This window comes from Sciurus vulgaris (genome assembly GCF_902686455.1).
Source record: "Sciurus vulgaris genome assembly, chromosome: 19".
NCBI classification, from domain to species: Eukaryota; Metazoa; Chordata; class Mammalia; order Rodentia; family Sciuridae; genus Sciurus; species Sciurus vulgaris.
Window position 1 is genome coordinate 21,473,205 of NC_136480.1, and position 14,738 is coordinate 21,487,942.

At 51.3% G+C, this 14,738-nt stretch overlaps 1 protein-coding gene across 11 annotated transcripts in view; it reads left to right on the top strand.

Annotated features, from left to right (window-relative positions):
- Window positions 1-14,738, top strand: part of FOXP1 (forkhead box P1) — a 515,936-nt gene that overhangs the window by 38,548 nt on the left and 462,650 nt on the right. The window contains exon 1 of one of the 11 annotated variants that reach the window (XM_079122636.1): window positions 424-1,242. The exons of the other annotated variants lie outside the window; for them this stretch is intronic. The gene's annotated coding sequence lies outside the window, so the exon portion shown is untranslated. Of the gene's footprint in view, window positions 1-423; window positions 1,243-14,738 lie in introns of those variants that run through there. 11 annotated transcript variants of the gene reach the window in all.

Here is a 14,738-nt window from a genome sequence, read left to right on the forward strand (position 1 = left end):
GGAGCCACTGCTAATGCGTGGGGCCCTCTCTTCTGGTAGTAAGACTATTCTACACTTGGATCGTGGGGATGGTTTTACAGCTCTTGAACGTATTAAGCACCATTCAACTGCACAGTTTAAAAGGTTGAATTTTATGGTCTGCGCAGCGCTGGGTGACAAGATTTCAGTGTCTCTCTGGATATTTATTGGTAAAGTAGACACAGCTGATGAGGCTTAGCTGGCTCAGGGAAGGGCCAGGTAGCCAGCTTCTCCAGCCTTGCACTCTCTGCTCTCCCTAACCTGCAGGTGACACAAGGGTGGCCTGAGGCAGTGTGTAAATGGTGGGCGGGGCTTCATGCCAATAAAACTTTATTCGTAGACACCAAAATTTCAGTTCCGTACTTAGGTGCTGCTGTTTTTATTTTTTCCTTCACTGTATGAAAATGTAAAAATCATTCTCGGTTGGTGGACAGAGGAGGACTTGGCCTGTGGACCTCTCCTTTGCCTTCTGCTGAGTTGTCACTGAAAACTTCAGGTACTTCCCAGCACCCTCATCAGGGGGTGATTCACAGACCAGGGGCTGAAGCAAGAGCCACTGGCAGTTGCCAGGGCCAGACCTACCTGGACTCTGCGTGCAGAACCCCTGAGCCTAGGCTGCGCCTTTTTGCCTGGCCTAATGGGCCCAGCCGGGGTCCAGCTCAGCAGCCACGCCCTCCAGCCTGTGCTGGTCACGTCCTGCTGCCTGACTGCCTCTGCGCAGGCCTGGTCCCTGCTCTACTGGAGGGTGCCAGTCTTTCTGAATGGCTACTTCTTTTATTCTCTCCATTACCCTTTCCATATTGCTAAGCCAAGCCTGAGCCATTGAGCCCGAGGAAAAACAAATCCGCCACCTTGCCTCCCTTCAGACTTTCCTGTGACTCACTCCTTCTGGGAAGGCGATGCCTCAGCCACCTTTTGACCTGGGATTCAGCTGGAACCGAGGCCGCCTTGCCGGCTGTGCGCGCTCCGGCTATCATCTGTCTTTGGGCGGGCGAGTTGGCTGTGCACCACTGAAACCCTCCGCAGTGACTATTTTTTAGAGCCTCTTTGTTTCATTTAGTGTCCAGAACTTGATTAGGACCTTCAGGGAAGTTGAAGCACCGGGCGCCTTCCCCTGGAGAGCCCTTGGCCCCTGCTCTTCCCGGTGTTCAGCGCACATCCCCGGCTGCGCATGGGGCCTACCTTCCATGGCTCAGGTGGGCAGGAGGAGAGGCAGCTGGGGAGGTAAGTGGCTTGCCTGTCTTTGCACGGGCACTGTGACGTCCATACCCATGGAGCACTCGGCCCGGGTCTCTTCCCACCGCGTTCTCTGTTCTTCTCATGGGCAGACCACCATGCGGGATGCGCATCTTCCGCAGGCGGCAGGAAGCTTGGTAATGCCTGCCGGGATCCAACGTAGGGGTCGAGTCTCAGACACCCCTACATTTCCACCTTGGGTCTGAGGATTGTCCTTTGGAAACCTTGTTTTCATGGGTCTTCTAAGACAGAGCAGCAGCTACCCCCACCCCCCAAAAAAGGGACAAGTAAAAGAAATAATTTATAAGTGCTTAAGTGATTAATGTAAGCCCTTTATTTATGACTCATCATGTGGTCGAGAGTAGCGTCCTTCTGACTTTAACACTGTTTCCCTTCCAAGTAGTTTGGCCTAAACAGAGTGCCCGGCGTCTATCGGAGGAGGACCCCAGGGTGGCTGCCAGTGTCTGGGGGCAGGGCAGCCCTGGCCATCTTGGGGGCAGGCTGGGGAGGGGGAGGGCCTGGAGGAGGGCGGTAGTTCTGCAGTTCCTGGAACTGTTGGGAGTTCAGAAAATTTCCTTCTTGGGCCTAAAATATTTTAAAAATAACACTTGGAGGGATTATTTGGTTGTAAGAAATGGAGTGGAATTTGTTGGAATGATTTGGAGTTGTGTCATGGAATATGCGGGGAAACTGGGAGCTAGAATCCCTCACAAAAGAACACACCTCTCCTGTCGCTCTTTTCGTGTCTTACCGTGTCTGGGCTGCGCTTTATTTCTCCCTCTCTCTCTCTCTCTCTCTCTCTCTCTGCAGACTGAGTTGACAGTAAGTCTGCACAAGGTCCCTTATGACAGCCTCCAAGGTCACCCTTGGTCCCCGAGACTCGGAGGATGGGAATTCTGTCCTGTGTCATTATGTCCGTATGGTCTGTGTTCTTGCCTGGCATCTGGTGTTGCAGGAGGCTAGGAGGCCATGGAAGGCTGGGCTCATCCTCAGACCCTGGGGACGTCTCCTTGTGTCAGAAGGGGCGGAAGCAGGGAGTGGAGCCCGTGGAGGCCTCTCTCGTCTCATTTCTGTCCTGACCATGCATCTGCTACGTGCGTTCTTCAGGCTCAGCTCCTTGGCCACCGCCTGCTGACCCTGAGTCAGAGGGGACCTGTTACGTCCTCCTTGGATGATCTTGCCTGGAGGTCAGATTCTGAGGTCAGCATGTCAGGTGAACGTTGCTTATAGTAAAATTTCCTTTGAGAGTCTTACAGATTGGCAGTTAGTGAAATGAGGTGCCAGGGTCCATGGGCCTGAGGGGGCAGTGACCCCCGAAAAACACACTTCCGCTTCCTCTGGCCCCTCCTCCAGCTGCTGTGGGTGCCTTTCTGTCCGTTGAGCTTGAATCCCGTGTGATTTCACTAGACTCACTTAGTCCTGAGTTCCTCAGGGAAGAAGGTTGAAGGGCTGATGGGCCCCGCTCAGGCCGGTGCGTGTCCAGCCAGCTCCGTCTCCAAGGGGTGGCTACATCGGGGAAATGACCACACTTTAATTTAGCATGGGGAGATTGATTGATGGATTGATCTGGAACAAAAATAGAAATCAGACAAATACAACCACATCCTAGCAAAGTGACTGTTGAAGTCTGGCCCCCGGCACTGGAGGGACCTAAACACAGTGTTTTCTAGAGTCTGCAGTAGTGACTTGTGCGGATTGTTACATTGCAGATTCCTCACCCTCTACCCTTGACCTGATTGTCTACAGCTGGAGCCGAGAATATACTTTTTTCTTTTTTCTTTTGGTACTGGGGATCGAACCCAGGGATGGTTAATCACTGAGCCACATCCTCAGCCCTGTTTTTTATTTTATTTAGAGATGGGGTCTCACTGAGTTGCTTAGGGCCTTGCTAAATCACTGAGGCTGCCTTTGAACTCATAGTCCTTCTAAATCAGCTTCCTGAACCACTGGGATTTCAGGCATGTGCCACTGTGCCCAACCCCAAAATCTACCTTTTTAAGAAACTTAAGCTAAGTTTATTTTTCACTGATGGATAAAGACCTAAGAATGGCATCTTCGAGTGGGGTTCCTTGTGTTGGTCCGGTCTCTGCACCACGTCTTGTTGAAATCAGGTTAAGTGTATTTATCTCCTTTAACAGTTGTCATTTCTATATTTCTTTATTATTTATTGGTACTGGGGATTGAACCCAGGGATGCTTTACCACTGAACACATTCCAGTCCTTTTATATTTTTTAAACTTTGAGACAGGGCCTCGCTAAATCGCTGAGGCTGGCTTTGAACTTGGATCCTTCTGCCTCAGCCTCCCCAGTTGCTGGTTTTATAGGCATGTGCCACCGTGCCCGGCTGTGGTTGTTATTTCTATACCACGAGGACCTGTTTCCTGGAGGCTTTGGAAATGTCTGGTACATCATCGTCACCTACAGTCACCACAGAACTTGCTCTTGTCTGACCGTAGCTCAGGGTCCGCTCACCAGCTCCCCTCCCGTCGCTCGTAGGGAGTTCTGGTTTCAGTTTGGCAAACAGAACTATCTTTGCACAGTCAGTTTTTATTTTTTTATGGTACTTGGAATTGAACCCCGAGGTGCTTAACCACTGAGCCACATCCCAGCCCTTGGTCAGTTTTGAGAGCACCGTTGGGCCATTTCAGCAACCTTTTCCTGGTGGTATGTCATCGTGCTTCTTTGGGTTTTGAACAGTTGGACTTCTCAGGACACGGAGGGTTAAGGCCTACTCTGTCAATCACTATGGGTTGCAGGCACCTTCAGTTATTTTTTTGAGGAAGTGGGTTCTAAACTAAAGAAATCTGGGGTCTGGTTAGTTCTCCTATTTCTTGAGTCCCTGGAGACTCCCTTCATGGTAGCCAAATATGCTTAAAAAGAAAAGATGGAGCCTCAACTTTGGGAGCTGTTCTGCCTTCTTCCCAGTCTATGTGACTGAGTCTTGAAAGGCCTCCAGAGAATCATCTTGAGAATCAAAGAGTCAGGGGGGCGGTGGCCTCCAGGACCCCTGAGCCTTTACGTGCGTCTTGCCCAGTGAACGGTTGTGAGGGGTTAAAGCCCTGTCTCCTCTTCCGTCTTGCGAAGCTGCCATTTCAGTGGCTAGTTGCTTCTCGCCAGCTGCTGCAGTGGTGTTTGCTATCGCTGGTGGATAGGCGTGACTTCTGGTCCGTTCCAGACTCCTCGTTCCTGGTGACAGGAGCGAGATGTTTCCAGGGCCCGGTGCTCTGAATTGTTGGAATGGGACTCCTTTTCCTTTCCTTGAAGGGTGGAGTGTGTGTGTCCCCGGTACCTCCTGCTGCCCCCCGAATTCAGGCCTACAGACAAGCATGCAGGTATTGCTAGCTGTCGCCGTGGGCTGGAGCGGCCCGTTGCCGGGCTGGTTGCTCAGGGCGCTTTCTGTTCTCTGTGGAAGAGAAGGCAGGGCAGGTGGGGATGGGGGAGCGGCTTCCCTTTGCTGTTCCTGCCAAATGCCGGGGAGGAAAAAAAAGGGCCCCACCTTGTTTTCAGACCCTCCCCGCGCAGCACTGTGGGCCCGGACTGGCCAGCTTGGAGGTTTTCGCAACACTTAGAGTTTTAGTAAGCGAGTTATTTTTAAAATTTCCTGCCTTAAGGAAACTCAGACTGACACTGAGTTGATTAAAAAAAAAAAAAAAAAAAAAAGTCATTCACCAGTTTTGGGTAAAAACGTGAAGTTTGGTCACAGCCACCTGGAGAGGGTCTGGTGTCTGGGACCCTCCACTTCTGGGTGCTTGAGAAGCTGCGTGGCTGCCGTGCCAGGTGGAAGAGCCTCTGAAAGGCAGCAGGACGGGAGGCTGCGCCCGTTCCCCGGTGCCCTGGAGGACCCGCGATTGCCCAGAGAGTAGACAAGGTGGGGAGACACGTGCCCGTGACTGTCGCCCCATGGCCGTTTGCTGGCCGCGCTCTGAAAGGCTGGAGCGCCACACCTACAGCTGGGCCCCCACACAACGGGCAGCCCTCTGAGGTCCCGGCTCTAAGGCTCGGCCCTGGAAGGATCCGTCACCTGCCTGCACGGTGCCCGCCCCGTCTGGCCCTTGCCTGTGGGTTCCAACTTGTTGGCCCGTCCCAGACGCTGTTGGCTTGAAGGCTGTTCCCTTCACCTCGTCAGAACTGATAAATCATTTCCCTCCTGAACGATCGCCCTGGAGATAACCCCGCAAGGAGGCAGGGAAGCCAGAGGACGCTCCGTCCAGGCGGCACTCTCTTGCTCTTTCCCTGCGTGTTGTCGAGACACCCCCCACCCCCATCTAAACCGGGGACGGCTGGACCTGCCTTGCTCCGCAGTGTCCAGCCTAGGGTGGTGGTTTCTTCCCTTGGAACGGTCGTCCTTGGCAGCCATAACTACAGCCAGGCGGATGGCTGGGTGGCTCCTCGCTGAGTCCCTGCCCTCCAGGCTGCTGCTGGGCCAGTGCAGGTGTCTGGCCCTTCCAGGTGACCTGGGGAGGCGATTCCTCTGGTGGGTCACAGCTGTGGCCCGGCTGGAATCCTGGGCCTCCTTGGATCTGATATCTCTCACTTCACCTGAAGTTCATTGGCGTAGCCCCTGCTTGGACGCAGGGATAGTGGAAACAGGGAACAGAGGTTTCATTCACAGGGGGACTCGGATTTAAACATGAGGAAGTTGAGAGCAAGGTTTAGCTGTGCTGTTGGAACAGGGCTGTCGCTGGACCTTGATTCCAAAGTCAAGATCCGTGTTCATTTCCATGTGGCGGAGAGGCCGTGTGTTAGATTTTGGAGAATTTTAGAACATTTGCGTAGCTGTTACCTGTTGAGAGCCCGTCACCAGGACACCTGAGAGAACAGAATCTTTTTCAGTACCAACATGACGAGCAAAATGTTTTGGATTTCAGATCTTCCGGTCAGGAATGCCCCACCGGTGCCTTCTTTCAGACACTGGTTTAATTTAAATAGGAGTCCATAGGGGGTTGCTCATGTGTAGGTGGGGGATTGACAGGACTGGCAGACCCGGTGGAGTCCAGCTGAGACCTTTCCCTTGCTTCTCCAACTGCAGCCCTTTGGAAAGTCTTTCCAGCGCATAACCCAAGTTCCTTGGCGGGCAAGGAGGAATCTGGTCTTTGAGTGTGGCCGGGTTCAGATTTGGCTTTGGCTTTGGCTTTTCTTCTTGTCCGTCTCAGGAAAACCTGCTGCCTCAGAATCCACGTCACGTCTTCCCGATGTAGCGCCCCGCTGGGGGCAGCGTTTGGCCTTCTGCACTAGTGTCGTTCCAAACCAGGAGTGACCTTGGCTCAGCATTCCTGGTGGCCAGACGTTCCACAATGGCTATGGGTCAGAGGGGCTTAGGGATGGAAGACTTGTGGAGAACAGAGCGAGGAGCACCCTGTGACTTCCTGCACCACCCGGACCTCGCCTTCAGCCTAAGTCTTGACTTCTAAGTTCTGCGAAGTCATGTGCTTGGGTTTCTTTCCATGAGCTGCCTGACAGTCACTCCTTCCTATACCTGCCCGCCATCTTCCTCTGTTGCTGACCCAGGTGGCCCAAGCCACTGGTTAGTTTTGTTTGCCACAGCTCCGTGTCTCTTCCCACTGTTCTTCCTGGGTCAGTCAGGGTAGATGAGTCTGGATCAGTAAGTCCTGATCAATCCCTGCCGGCATGGAATGCAGTGCTGCCCGCGCCCTCCAGCTTTGATATAGTGAATAATTTTCAAGGACACTGGAAGGTCAGACATTATTTATTATTACTCTGGGCCGCCTCCGTGGCAATCACTCTGTAGAAGTCAATCAAGTCTCTTGATAATTCTGTTTAGGTGGCATATAATTAGGCATTTAAAATTAGTTGAGCGTCTGTTTTGCTATGCGTTTCACATTCTCTTTGAGACAGCCTGTTTACCAGGCGACTTTGGGGGCATGTTCTAACTTCAGTTTCTTCCCTTTCCCCGAGCTGAGAGTTTGAAAGTTAGGGAATTCTTTCTACTCGTATTACCTGTTTGTCAGCAATTTACTGCAGTTGTTTTTATTTAACGCTGAACAAGTGCCGGGAGGTGTAAGCAAAACATGTTTTCATAAAGAGGACAAAAAAAAAAAAACCACAATAGGGCCTGCATTGTGCGGGAGCTGCATTTCAGATGGGTGAGCGTTAAAGGAAAACAGCCCGCCAGGGGTACAGTCCCTTTGCCGTCTCCCTGGCATCTCCCCGGCCTGAAGATACCAGTGTCTTTCTTTCCGAATGACCCAGTGTTTGTATCGTTATTGCAAAATTATCATCCGTGGATTAAAGCATGGGTTAGTGACTGTATACACAGGGCAGGCTGTAATTTAGAAGGAAACTAATTTTTTTGAAGTCAGTGTAGGCGGTCCAGGAAGACTCCTTTAAAAGTCAGGGTGATTTTTAAGTCTTAGACTTGGCGTTCCATTTTGGATCTTTTGTCAAGGAATGTCCTAGAGCAACACAAGTGTGTGTGTGTGTGTGTGTGTGTGTGTGTGTGTGTGCACGCCTCGCAGATATTGTCTTTTCTGTTAAAAAAATAATTAAAAAAAGGACTTACCTAATTATACTGTAAGGCCTCGCTAGTTTTTTTTCTCAAAAATAGAGGCACAGAAGGACCTGGCGGATGGCAAATTGGAGGAGGTGGTCTTGAACTTATCTACCTAAACCTCTGCCTTGGTCCTAACTTCTGGCGTAATCTGTGTCCTGTTGGGCGAGGTGAGCCTCTGGGGACCTCCAGCTTGGTTGGTCAGGGGCACGTCCTCTCAGGGTCCCTTCCAGCCTGTCGGGGGAGCCTGAGCTGCTGGAAGCCAGGCCTGTGTCTTTAAATTTTGACCTTGGTCTTGCCTGTGATGCCTGGGACATCATTAGCTGCCGCAAACTCAGGACTTCTGTGACAGTTGTGACTCGCCCTTCTCGGCTGTGAAGTGGGGCCTGTTCCCACACGTGGGCAGGCAAAGCCCCCTGGCCCTGGGCCCTGCCTGGCCAGAGGTACAGCCTTTGAAAGAATTCGTCTGCAGTGCCCGAGCTCTGGGGCCCAGCCGGCCTCCTCCCCGGAGCTCTTGGTGGGCTGGCTGAGGCCTGCATGTGTTCCTGCAGTCTCCAGGAGTTCCCTGGCAGAGGGAGCCCAGGCGTCGGCCGCGGGGCAGGCCGGGGCCTGCACGCCTGTGTTCCGGGATCTGTGAGTGACCCCGGAGGATGGGCCGGGCCGAGATTCCTGGTCCATCGGGTAGGGTGGCCGCGTCATGTTGGTCACCGTGTTGGCCAATGAGAAATACCTACCGGTGCTTCTATTTTTTAGTTAATAATTTCTTTTGAGTTGCCTCATTTTTTTTTTTAAACGTGAATCATTTGACATCAAAAAGAAACTGTACATTGATTATTGTAATTAGAAAATGAATCACTTGCCCTAAGTAGAAGATGATGATAAAATACATGCAGGGGCCTCAGAAGATGATGAAATCAGGGAGATTAAAGAGGAAGGAAGAAGCCAGACGGCCTGGTCGCCTGCCCTGTGCAGACCTTTGGGGTGCGCCCGGGGTTCTCAGGTGGCGTGATCTGGGCAAGACTTAGGGTTTGAAGGCTGCGCGTGGTGTCTTGGGCCTCCCATCCCGGCGACTTTGGAGGAAGGAGGCCCTGATGTCTGCACATGTAGTTTAAAAGTAGCCCAGTGATGGACCAATTGGTAAAACCACTGCCTGTTTCCGTTTTTTTCTGTCACAAGAGAAGATGAGGGAATTTCTCAGAGACAGGTTGCCAATGTCCGACAGCAGCCGTGGAGGGGTCTCTTGCCCTCTCTGGCCGGGGGAAGAAGAGGCGATTCATTCAACATTGATATTTCCTTTTATTCTGAAAGCTAATTTTTTTTTTTTTTTCCTGCTCCAGTTTTGGTGAAATTATGTATCACTTGCGATCATTCATTTTAAAAATTCCTGAGCTGTGTGGCGCACTTTCATGAAAATTCATTTAGATAAAATTAGATATTATTGTTTAATGAGGTGGCATTTCAATTTAGGCCCCGCATCAGGCATACACCAAGAGTTTTTTATGGAAGAGTTAGGTTCATTTGAGTAATAAAGGCTGAATCATGGGGGCTTTAATTCTTAATCGCTGTGAGGATTGTTATCCTGGGATGTGAGCTGTCTTAGTGGCATTCAATCAAGTGTCCACTTAGCCATGACTGGAAGTAATTGCTCCCAAGTGGGCCGCAGGGTGACCCGTTAATACTCGCTCTGACCCCGTGACCTTGTCTGCCCCATTGTTTAGGATTTTATAGCAGGCGAGTCTGCATTTCTGTGGGGTCAAGTAGATATCTGGAGGTCAAACATTTTCTGATGCCGGGAGTCCACGCTGAGTCCAGGAGGAGCCGCCTGGCCGTTAGCAGGCGCTGCTTTGTGGTTGAACATGAACGGTTGGAAAATTGTCTTTCCGGCCTGCATGTAAACAGTTTAATATTTTACGGAAAGAAGTTCATCTTGTAAATTAGGTATGAATAATACATTTGTAATTACTCCTGTGTCTTTAAACACTTGTGTCTTAATTGGCTTTCTTTTTTTTTTAATGTATTTGCATTCTCTGGCAAGTGGAAGTGAACTCCCGTAGAAACCGGCAGAGTTGGGACGGAGCATCCCGGGCTTTCCTGGTCCTGCTGCGATGGAGAACTTGGTGGGGCATCTGGAAGGCATGTCAAGTCTGTGTGTCTCTCTCTCTCTTTTGTTTTGAGGTACTGGAATGGAACCAGGGCTTTGCACATGCCAGGCGAGTGCCCTTCCACTGAGCCCTGTGCCCTGTCCTCCTGTGTCTTTCACATAGGCATCTCTGGCTCCTGGCTGGACCAGTGTTCACTCACCTTTCAGAAGTTTCTCTGTAGCTGGACACGGTGGTGCACACTTGTAATCTCAGCTCGGGAGGCTGAGGCAGGAGGATCGCGAGTTCAAAGCCAGCCTCAGCCACTTAGTGAGGCCTTACGCAGCTTAGCAGGACCCTGTCTCTAATAAAATATGAATAAGGGCTGGGGACATGGCGCAGTGGTTAAGCACCCCTGGGTTCAGTCCCTGGTGTGCTCGTGAGTGGAGGTTGTTCCTGTTGTCTTGTCTCTGCTTGCTGCTGTTTCACGTCACTGTGCTGTTTCATGGCGCTACATAACACGCTTTCTTCCCGCCATAAGAGGGACGCATCCACAGTCTGTGGTGGCGTCAGTTGTCCGAGCAGCTGCCCTTGCTCAGCTCTAGTGATCTGTGCTGGTGTCCTCCCCTGCAGAAGCATCAGATGGGCGTGGGGAAGCCGCTGAGCTGGACATGTGACCCGCCCGCCCTTGAGGCCGCCCCTCTGTGCCCCGCCCCTTATCTTGCTGCCCGTCCTTCACCCAGTGATCCTTCTACACGTGTTTATTTGGGAAGCTCCAGCTGGAAAACAGCACCAGGAAGCAGGCCATCAGAAAAGTCAGCCAATGGAGATTTTAAACTGTCACCTAGGGCCTTGGGACGTCAGCCCCCAGTAAAATATTCATCTCACGAAGAAAAACTGTGATGCTTCCCTAACGTAGTGCAGTAATGTGTCGGTCTCTTGGCGGCCGATGGTGATCTGAGGTCAAAATATGTGTGTACACTTGGTCTTGGGAGGAAACTTTCATGGTTAAAAAATCAAGGTTTGTAAGATTCCATCTCACCCTAATTAGAATGGTGATTTTATCAAGAATACAAGCAACAATAAGTGTTGGCGAGGATGTGGGGAAAAAGGTCCACTCATACATTGCTGGTGGGGATGCAAATTAGTGCAGCCACTCTGGAAAGCAGTGTGGAGATTCCTTAGAAAACTTGGAATGGACCTACCATTTGATCCAGTTATCCCACTCCTCGGCCTTTACCCTAAGGACTTAAAAATACAGAGACACAGCCACATCAATGTTCATAGCTGCTCAATTCACAATAGCCAGACTGTGGAACCAACCTAGATGCCCTTCAGTTGATGAATGGATAAAGAAACTGTGGTATATATATACAATGGAATATTACTCAGCTATAAAGAATAATAAAATTATGGCATTTGCAGGCAAATGGATGAAATTGGAGAATATCATCCTAAGTGAGATAAGCCAATCTCAAAAATCCAAAAGGCGAATGATCTCACTGATAAGCGGATGATGACACATAATGGGGGGTGGGAGGGGGGGCAAGAATGGAGGAAGGAGGAACTGTATAGAGGGAAAAGAGGGGTGGGAGGGGTGGGGGGGAAGGAAAAAATAACAGAATGAATCAAACATCATTACTCTATGTAAATGTATGAATATGCAAATGGTATGCTTTTACTCCATGTACAGAGACAACATGTATCCTATTTGTTTACAATAAAAATAAATTAAAAAAAAAAATCAAGGTTTGTTTAGTCCTAAAGGTGGGAGAGCTGCTTGTCTTGGACGGCAGTCCTCAGGCTATAGTGTTCGGCCCCTCTTTTGTGGGCCCGGCGTTTCTGAATTAAGCATAGTACCATCCAACGCCAGACAGACGGGGTAGGTGATCAGTCAAAACATTTGTATCCTCGTTGCTGTGCGTGATGTGACGTGACATGGGAGCAGGACTCAGCCCTGAAGGTGCGTGTATATGAATAGACAAGGGCAGAGAGGCCGTTCCAAACTGTGCATTGTGGAGCCGAGGGCCTGTAGACTCACGGGGTTGTGGGAGGGAAATATGGTGATGGGCAGCTTCTTTGGGGCACTGTCCAAACTCCTAGATTACTTGCAGTTTGGTAGGTTGTGTTATATCCCTATTGATAGCGTCATTTTTTGGGGCAAAACTGTGTTTTGGCAGTTGCCATGATGTAATGCAAATAAACCATTTGAAAAATCAACATGGCACAGAAAACAAGTGAGGGTGGCATCCGTTCTTATTTAAGGGTTGGAGAAAGTTGCACAGTTTGCAACAGGTACATCTGTCTCCTCACTATTATTGTTTATGTATGAAATAAACTATTCTTTTTCTCAATTTATTTTCCAAGTAGCTACTAAGTTGTCACGACTACATACTTATAGATTTGCTTGATCCCTTCCTGTGGCTGGTCTTGGGATGGGAAGGAATGCATGAAAAAATTGCTAAAATACTCTAAATGTGGTGTCAAGAAAGTTCCAGAACTTCTGGCACAGACTCAAGGAAATACATCCATAATAAAAAAGAAAACGTAGGTAAATTGAACGGAGAAAATAAAAACTGTCCTTAGTCTGGCCACTCAGAGATAGCTGCACTTCATGTACATATAAAAACATAGATTAGAAGCAGATGCAGACGATCCCAGGCTCAGGATGTTTCTACTTAAGCTTTTCCAGCTTTAGGATGGAGTGAGAGAGGTGCCTTCAGTAGGAAGCAGACAGGAATGTTGATTCTGATCTTTCCAGGCCGTCAGTGTGCAGTCCAGTCCTCCTCCACGCCGGGCACTGGCCACCAGGCAGCTCCCAGGCGGTCCCGAGGGCGACCCGACATGCCGCGTGCCGGGGGAGGCTGTGAGGTTCCCTGGAGCAGGTGCAGTGTCCTCAGTGTGGAGAGGTCCCTGGGACATTCCCCATCCCAAGTCGGAGGCCCCCTCGTTTATATTCTATGCAGTTGCTCCAGGAAGCAGAGATCAAAACCAACTAACTGAAGGAAAAAAGGCGTTGAAGAATACGGGCGCCCCAGGGAGCACAGAGGCAGAACAGGCCCGGGCTGAGATCTGGGAAGGTGTCTCAGATCCTCTGCTTCCTCTGGTCCGTCCTTCCTGCCATGGCTGCTTGGAGCTTTGGACTGCAACCTGGTTTTGGTGGGAGATGGCATCTCCCTGGGATCTTCTCCCGAGGCCGTCTCTGTCCTCTCCCAGAGGCCCTGCCCGTTGCCCAGGCTGTGTAGCTGTGCACGGAGAAGGCCTCCGTCACCTCCCCGGCAGTGGCTCTGCTCTTGTCCTCTGGAGGGAGGGCAGAGGGCAGGGATGCCCCTTGTATTCCTGGTGGCAGGAGGGACAAGGGAGGTTATTGCCGGGCTCCTCCTGCAGGGGGAAAGGTAGCCCGCTGCTGAAACCGCTGTCCCTCCCTCCCACACGGCTGTGGACACCACACACGTTGCTGACTCACCTTTCTGGAGGCCAGACCTCCAAGGTGAAGGTGCTGGCAGGGGCGGGGTTTCTGGGCACTGGGTTGCCGCTCGGCCTCCCTCGTCACATGATGTGTGTGTCCATGTCCCCATTCCCCGTTTAGCCTGCCCTCATCTCCAACAGGTGCGTCGGCAGCAATTGGATCCAGGCAAGGGCGCGGCCTGAGCTGGCTTCTCTTTGGCTCTGTCCGTGGGGCTGGGGTCAGGAAGATGCCCTGGGGGACGGCCGCTGTTCCTGGGAGGAGAGCCAGGTGCGAGGCCTGCTGGGGTCTCTGCTGCCCATGGTGGGCCCAGTCCACCACCTGCACACAGCACACGCCCGTGTGCACTAGGGGACGTGGGTCCTGGGTCTTCGTGGTCCCCGTTCATGATAGACAGAGGCTGGCACCGGCCCCGAGGTTCCCAGTTGGGTGCAGCCGCAAAGCTCTCAGGTCCGCGTGCTGTGTTCAGGTCACTCTGAATCAGTTGCTGGTAACCCTCCCAACCATCCTGGGGGTGGCCAGTGCCTTTCCTGTCTTGGGGAGAAGGACACCAGGATCAGCAAAGTTACTCCTCTTGGTTAAGGCCAGCCGGTTCATTCAGGATGGAGAGCGCCTTTCCGAATCCAGAGCCTGTTTTCTTTCTGTCTTGGACTTACTAGGAACCCGTCTCCTAGCCGCTCTTAGAAAACCCCATCACAGGAAAAGGAGTCTGGTGGGATTTCCTGTCTTCGGGTCTGTCTGCTTCTCTTTTTATGCAGAGTAGTGTTTACCCTGAGAAATCGGAATATTGTAAAAAAGTGAGTTTCTCCAGATTGGACGTGCCAGCCTGGACAGACGGGCCCGGGACCCGGCCTTTGTGTTGGGCCTGTGCCGACGAGCAGTGTTTGGTGGGGAGCCCCCCAGGCGTCCGTGCCAGGTTCGGGGTTTGCTCGCGATTGTTGGTGTGTGCTGTTGGGATTGTGGGTGGCTGGCTGGTCTCGTTGTCCTGCCCCTTGTAGTAGTAACCCTGGCATCGTTTCTTGCTGCTCAGATGTTCCGTGGCTTTCAAGAAAAGAGATTTGAAATCGTACCAAGTCAGAGGGCTTTGTAAAAAGTTTCATGTCTTGGAGCCAAGGCTGAGCGGTTCTGGGCCACTGGTGATGTGGTAAAGTGTACCAGGGCCTTTGCACGTGCAGTGCCCCCGGCTGAGAGCTGGGAATCTGAACTCTGAAGCCAGCAGGGGCAAGCACACAGCCCTGCCCTGTTTTTGTGGGAGAAATGTTAGCTTCACGTGGCCAAATCTCCTCTCTGGTATCTTCCAAAGAAATCAGAAAATTCAAAATGAAAAAATGTTTAATCTTGATTATGATGTGTTAGAAACTGAAGAAAAACAAAGTCTATCTAGTCTGGCCCAAGTCAAACAGAGGTTTGGACCACCTCTGGCTCTCGGGTC